This window comes from Styela clava, chromosome 9 (assembly GCF_964204865.1).
Source record: "Styela clava chromosome 9, kaStyClav1.hap1.2, whole genome shotgun sequence".
Classification (NCBI taxonomy): Eukaryota; Metazoa; Chordata; class Ascidiacea; order Stolidobranchia; family Styelidae; genus Styela; species Styela clava.
The window spans coordinates 21,282,000-21,289,807 of NC_135258.1; the positions used below are offsets into that span (position 1 = coordinate 21,282,000).

At 37.5% G+C, this 7,808-nt stretch overlaps 1 pseudogene; it reads right to left on the reverse strand.

Annotated features, from left to right (window-relative positions):
• Nucleotides 1-343: 343 nt before the first annotated feature.
• LOC120339167 (putative exonuclease GOR pseudogene) lies at nucleotides 344-1,273 on the reverse strand (annotated as a pseudogene).
• Between the last annotated feature and the right edge of the window lie 6,535 nt (nucleotides 1,274-7,808).

Consider the following 7,808-nt stretch of genomic DNA (forward strand, 5'->3'; position numbering starts at 1 on the left):
CAGAATGACACTACGAGTTTTATTGAGTCGAGAAGAGTAACTGCGGACGCCCCAGAAATCTTCGTTACACAGAGAAAATAATATACTTTGTTATTAGTCGGGATATATTTCTCAATTAAATTTTATTCATATATAGCCTAACATTTGAAAAGCAGAAAATATGCTGAGAAATCACTCAGCAGGAATATATATATATGTTATATTTTATTTTTTTTAAGATATTCTGATTTTACGAGTTATAGAAAAATTAGCAACGTGAAATCACTTTTGAATTCTGAAATTAGATTGGCGGATGACAAGACGTTGATACGTTCATCCTAAACATTTGCGATCTCCTTATTCTTCATTTCACATGTCGTAAAATAATATCCATACATGCCACTGCACCCTCTTTGCTGTTGTGAGTACCGCTCTGAATGTGGCGCCCAAGTCGATTCATGGCTAAGGTTCGCAATGCTCTCTTGTGTGGGAGTCCTCTCGGGTGTGGAAATACTATAGCTGTATCTACGATAGTATCGTGAATCAGTCTCAAGGCGATAAGGTTGCATTCAACAGCGTGTCCAATCAAGATTGTATCTGACGAAAACTTCTCTAAGCAAAAATTTTGAACGTCTTTCAATGTCGTTGTTGTACCATCAATATCTGATTTTGTGATTCCACTGAATTCTGTATTGTAATCAATAATTTGGCTTTCTGGTTTCAAAAATTCGTTGTAAATTACTATACCATTATGATCAACAACCGTGAATTTGGTAAGTTCTCTCCCTTTGACAGTGTACGACATTTCTCCATCAATTGAATATATGCCAGGACTTCCATCAGCAGGAATCGTTTTTTTGATGGTTGCGATATAGTTGGAAGGATCTCTCAAGTTATCATTGTGTACATGGTTATCAGCAGTACGACAACCTCTTGAACCCTTTCGCTTGCCACAGCAATCATGTGGCTTTCCCTGATACGAACGCCGCTTGTGATAAACGCATTTCTTGTCGGAGGTGTTTTCTATTGATTCAGTCAGTAGAAAAGATTTTTCGCACCTTACGCATGTCTTGTTGTCTGAATCGTTGAAAGGTTGAACTGATGAAAGTTTGCTGAATTTAGCTCTTTCAGGGTGTTGTTCATCTGGTCTTGGATATCCGTAGCGGTTCAAGTCTACTGGTCGAGCGCAATGTAAAAATATTTTGTTGTATAACACTTTAGCGTGCATCTTGCCAGAGATGTCTCTCTCGTCAAGTACGCGTCGCCGTTCACTGGGTATTTCTTCTTCGGACATTTTGCAAAATTCTGAATTGAGCACGAAACTAGGCAGCAACTACTGGGACTTATTCTAATCGTCTTTATTATTTACTTCACTTCATTGAACATAAGCGATAAACTGAAAAACTTGAATATATACAAACATCAAAAAGTAATATACATTATTGTACAAACATCGCGTATACATAAAGCCCAATATATGTGGTACAAATACCCGACTTTGTTTCTTTTTTTAATTATAAGTATTGTACTCAGGGCTGGGCATTTCCGAATACCTGATGATTTCAGAATCGAATCGAATATTTTTTTCGAATTGAATTTCGAATACATGGGAGTCAATTAGAAATGTGTAATTGTAATTGGTCCTGTAAACACACAAATTACTGAAAACATACATCACTCAGACAGATTGAACGTTTCCACAGAATAACAAAACACGATTTTATCAATAAATCACCACAGAAGTCATATGTCAGAATTGCGTTTACAAATATGGCTTCGGTGAAAAATATTGTCAAATTCACCTCAACCATTTGCGAAAAAAAAAGAAGATGGCGGCGATTCGAAATTTTGCTCTGACCCGATTCGAATAATTTACCATTCGATTTGAAATGCCCAGTCCTAATTGTACCGTGCGCATGTTTATTGTTTTCGATTGAACACGATGTCACGGTGACATGTTACGTTGTAAACGTACTTTGTTTACAGTTTTGTCGTACATTTTGCAACTTTAATGCAGTGCATCGTGCGCTGGCGTGTAACCAATCATTGTACACCCATTATTACCCTTTTCCCCTTTGTTTGCTCTTGCTTTATGTTCGAACCTCAACAACTACAAATATTTCTTTTTCCTGTTAAATCTTCACAGCGTTTCTTTGAGGTTACGCAAACAAATACCGACTCCCGATAAGTCAATGTATTATAGGTAAGCTTACCCTACCGGGACAGTCGTCCTGGTTTTAGCATGTTTTTACGCTATTCCGGTGATGGACTTAAATGTCCCGGTTTTGCAGTATAGCAGACATAAATAAATTTTCCATTTGAATCTATAACAGAAATTTTTGTTTTAACGGAGGCAGCCACTGATTTGCGTCACACTTCACTAACTAGTTAAGATAGCGAGAAAAATTGTTGTCATAGTTGTGATATTTTGATACGATTTACAGTTCATTTTTAATGCCCGTTATCTACCCACAATACTATGGAAAACGTTCAAACTATTACTAAGCCCCTGGAATCGAACCAAAGTTGGCCATGCTATTCAACACTCATCTGTTCTGTCGTTGTATCATGAAAATGCCGGAAACAAAGTGCAAGTTTTATAATGAGTTGAACAATTTCAATATTCGAAGCGAAGACCAATAGAAGATATTTTAATAGGATTTACAGCTCATTTTGATGTCCGTAATCTACCCACAAAGGTATGAAAAACATTGAAACTATCACCAAGCCCCTGGAATCGAATCAAAGTTGGCTTGTTCAATCCGCGCCGTCCCGTTTATTTTGCTTCAGAAATATGGTAGGCCCAATTATAGGCAAACATCGGAGAAGAATTAAACATAAAATTGAGTAATTGATCTCCATTTGTTAAAAATTATCTAATAAGAATGTATATATATACTAAGAGTTATTATCAGCAAAGCAGTACTATATTCAGAACTTAATTATCTCACTATGACAGTTGCAATTGTTTTCGAATATTTATATATACATGAGTTGGGAATCGATCTACATTCTTATTGCCTCTTTGGTAAAGTTTTGCTAATTCTTTGTTTGTAGTGCACGCTAGTTTTTTACGAAGATTTCATATATTATTGAAATATGGTTTCAAAATACAATAATTTCTGCTCATACATATCTCATTAACGAAACTAATAGAATTTAAACCAGCATTCCTATAGTTTATTAACCCGACCGCATTATTCTGCATCTACATCAGCTTATTGGCTAATCCTTTATCAGCAGAATTTATTGGCATATTACTATTTATGTTCAATCGAATCCATAAAAATTTGTTTTTCCGTGATATATCATTACGCATCAATCGAATATCTAAATCTGGGAGGAAGTACGTAGACGATTGACTACCACGTCGAGATTAGGACAGCCAGTGGTTTGTTCATTATACCTATTGTTTAGTAAACCCGACCGCATCATTCTACATCAGCTCATCTAGGTTTGAAGGAAGTACGTAGACAATTGACTCGTGAACTAAGTTGCGAAATGTAATAACAAACGCATTATGCAAGTATTGCATAATAGTTTTTATTGGTCATTTTTAATTTTGAAATGGTGTGGGAGCTTTGGAACAAGAAGCATGAAAACAAGAAGGTTTTCAAAACACGTTTTCAACATACGTAGTTCGTTGCTTTCGAGTGGCTTATTGGTTTTGGAAATGAAAAGGGAAAATTGAAGATATGTTTTGTTTTTTTTGTCTATAGAAAGTAAACAAAATCAAGACCATGGCGGAATCTGGTACAAGTTATATGTGTACCAAACATGGAATCCTTGAAATATTCTTTATTATTTTCGGAATGATCAGCTGTCTGCGGTTCAAGTCTACTGGTCGAGCGCAATGTAAAAATATTTTGTTGTATAACACTTTAGCGTGCATCTTGCCAGAGATGTCTCTCTCGTCAAGTACGCGTCGCCGTTCACTGGGTATTTCTTCTTCGGACATTTTGCAAAATTCTGAATTGAGCACGAAACTAGGCAGCAACTACTGGGACTTATTCTAATCGTCTTTATTATTTACTTCACTTCATTGAACATAAGCGATAAACTGAAAAACTTGAATATATACAAACATCAAAAGTAATATACATTATTGTACAAACATCGCGTATACATAAAGCCCAATATATGTGGTACAAATACCCGACTTTGTTTCTTTTTTTAATTATAAGTATTGTACTCAGGGCTGGGCATTTCCGAATACCTGATGATTTCAGAATCGAATCGAATATTTTTTTCGAATTGAATTTCGAATACATGGGAGTCAATTAGAAATGTGTAATTGTAATTGGTCCTGTAAACACACAAATTACTGAAAACATACATCACTCAGACAGATTGAACGTTCCCACAGAATAACAAAACACGATTTTATCAATAAATCACCACAGAAGTCATATGTCAGAATTGCGTTTACAAATATGGCTTCGGTGAAAAATATTGTCAAATTCACCTCAACCATTTGCGAAAAAAAAAGAAGATGGCGGCGATTCGAAATTTTGCTCTGACCCGATTCGAATAATTTACCATTCGATTTGAAATGCCCAGTCCTAATTGTACCGTGCGCATGTTTATTGTTTTCGATTGAACACGATGTCACGGTGACATGTTACGTTGTAAACGTACTTTGTTTACAGTTTTGTCGTACATTTTGCAACTTTAATGCAGTGCATCGTGCGCTGGCGTGTAACCAATCATTGTACACCCATTATTACCCTTTTCCCCTTTGTTTGCTCTTGCTTTATGTTCGAACCTCAACAACTACAAATATTTCTTTTTCCTGTTAAATCTTCACAGCGTTTCTTTGAGGTTACGCAAACAAATACCGACTCCCGATAAGTCAATGTATTATAGGTAAGCTTACCCTACCGGGACAGTCGTCCTGGTTTTAGCATGTTTTTACGCTATTCCGGTGATGGACTTAAATGTCCCGGTTTTGCAGTATAGCAGACATAAATAATTTTTCCATTTGAATCTATAACAGAAATTTTTGTTTTAACGGAGGCAGCCACTGATTTGCGTCACACTTCACTAACTAGTTAAGATAGCGAGAAAAATTGTTGTCATAGTTGTGATATTTTGATACGATTTACAGTTCATTTTTAATGCCCGTTATCTACCCACAATACTATGGAAAACGTTCAAACTATTACTAAGCCCCTGGAATCGAACCAAAGTTGGCCATGCTATTCAACACTCATCTGTTCTGTCGTTGTATCATGAAAATGCCGGAAACAAAGTGCAAGTTTTATAATGAGTTGAACAATTTCAATATTCGAAGCGAAGACCAATAGAAGATATTTTAATAGGATTTACAGCTCATTTTGATGTCCGTAATCTACCCACAAAGGTATGAAAAACATTGAAACTATCACCAAGCCCCTGGAATCGAATCAAAGTTGGCTTGTTCAATCCGCGCCGTCCCGTTTATTTTGCTTCAGAAATATGGTAGGCCCAATTATAGGCAAACATCGGAGAAGAATTAAACATAAAATTGAGTAATTGATCTCCATTTGTTAAAAATTATCTAATAAGAATGTATATATATACTAAGAGTTATTATCAGCAAAGCAGTACTATATTCAGAACTTAATTATCTCACTATGACAGTTGCAATTGTTTTCGAATATTTATATATACATGAGTTGGGAATCGATCTACATTCTTATTGCCTCTTTGGTAAAGTTTTGCTAATTCTTTGTTTGTAGTGCACGCTAGTTTTTTACGAAGATTTCATATATTATTGAAATATGGTTTCAAAATACAATAATTTCTGCTCATACATATCTCATTAACGAAACTAATAGAATTTAAACCAGCATTCCTATAGTTCATTAACCCGACCGCATTATTCTGCATCTACATCAGCTTATTGGCTAATCCTTTATCAGCAGAATTTATTGGCATATTACTATTTATGTTCAATCGAATCCATAAAAATTTGTTTTTCCGTGATATATCATTACGCATCAATCGAATATCTAAATCTGGGAGGAAGTACGTAGACGATTGACTACCACGTCGAGATTAGGACAGCCAGTGGTTTGTTCATTATACCTATTGTTTAGTAAACCCGACCGCATCATTCTACATCAGCTCATCCAGGGACGGTCGCTGCGCTACCCGCGAGGGGAAATGTAAGGAAGATATTTGAGTATAAATGAGCGTATGTTTCATTATGAGTTTGTTGGATTCACCAGAGTCGTTGCGCCGGACGAATGGCGGGAATTCGTCCGGCGCGTAGCCCCCAGCCACTTTAGTTCATTCAGTAGTTTAAATAACATGTCATAAACTGATCACTCTTGATGGATGTCGATTTTTATCAATTTTAAGGTCTGTGATCACTCTACCGTGACGAATTTTTTTAGGCATAAACTTCACTCCAACCACCTTGTACACCCCAAATATGAGACTCCCATCTATTACCGTTCTCGAGATAGGGCAGAAAATCACTGGACCGTGACTGAAGGCTACTAGAAAAAAAATTCCGCTGATACGTGATTGGAATAATTTTTCTGATCATGCCCATGCCTTTAGATTATTGATAAGACCTTCCAGCAGCCGGCAAAAGGCCAAAATCACTAGACCGTGACGGAGGCATGGGAGCGAAAAAATTTTCTTAAAAAAGTATTAAACTAAATTTTCTCAACCTACCTAAGTATTTTTTTTTTTCAATATCTCAAATCTTAAGCGCAACATTCCGAACTCACTGGACCGTTACGGGGAAGGGGAATCCCCAAAGTTCGGGTGGTAATATATTCTATTAATTAGTCCCTTTGATATTTAGGCATCACTTTGCCCGAAAACCGATTCCAAGTGCTCCTAATCGCCCAAAAACCATATTACCTAAGTGGGCGTGGCTTTCCACACGTTTTCTCACCACTGAGGGGGCGGTGGCGGTGCCCCCACCCCAAATATTACTTGGATAAATTCCCAATACTCGGGCAAACGCTTTCTGGCCCCGGTAACGGAGCTAAACGGCCTCTAAACCCCAAAATCACTCTTGCGTGACTTGAAGGACAGCTTGATTGACAGGTAGCCACGCCAGGGCCACTAAATGCCCGTTTTGGCACACTTCCCTTGGCCCGATCGTTCCCAAAAATTTTCTGTGTTCGTTTGGTAACAGCCCCCAGCTACATGCCAAGTTTCGCCCGGATTGGCCCGCCAGTTGTCTGGGAAATGCTTAATCATATACGCTCAGAGGTTATAGTTTAGCTATTAACTTTCGTGCAACGAATTTTGATATATATTGTGCATACGCACTAAAGTGCTTTTCCTTGCCTGACCATCCAGGGTCGGTCGCTTCGCTACCCGCGAGGGGAAATGTAAGAAAGAGATTTGAGTATAAAAGAGCGGATGTTTCATTATGAGTTTGTTGGATGCACCAGGGTCGTTGCGCCGGACGAATGGCGGAAATTCGTCCGGCGCGTAGCCCCCAGCCACTTTAGTTCATTAAGTAGTTTAAATAACACGTCATAAACTGATCGCTCTCTATGGATGTCGATTTTTATCAATTTTAAGGTCCGTGATCACTCGACCGTGACGAAATTTTTTAGGCATAAACTTCACTCCAACTACCTTGTACACCCCAAATATGAGACCCCCATCTATTACCGTTCTCGAGATATGGCAGAAAATCACTGGACCGTGACTGAAGGCTACTAGAAAAAAAATTCCGCTGATACGTGATTGGAATAATTTTTCTGATCATGCCCATGCCTTTAGATTATTGATAAGACCTTCCAGAAGCCGGCAAAAGGCCAAAATCACTAGACCGTGACGGAGACATGGGAGCAAAAAAATTTTCTTAAAAAAGT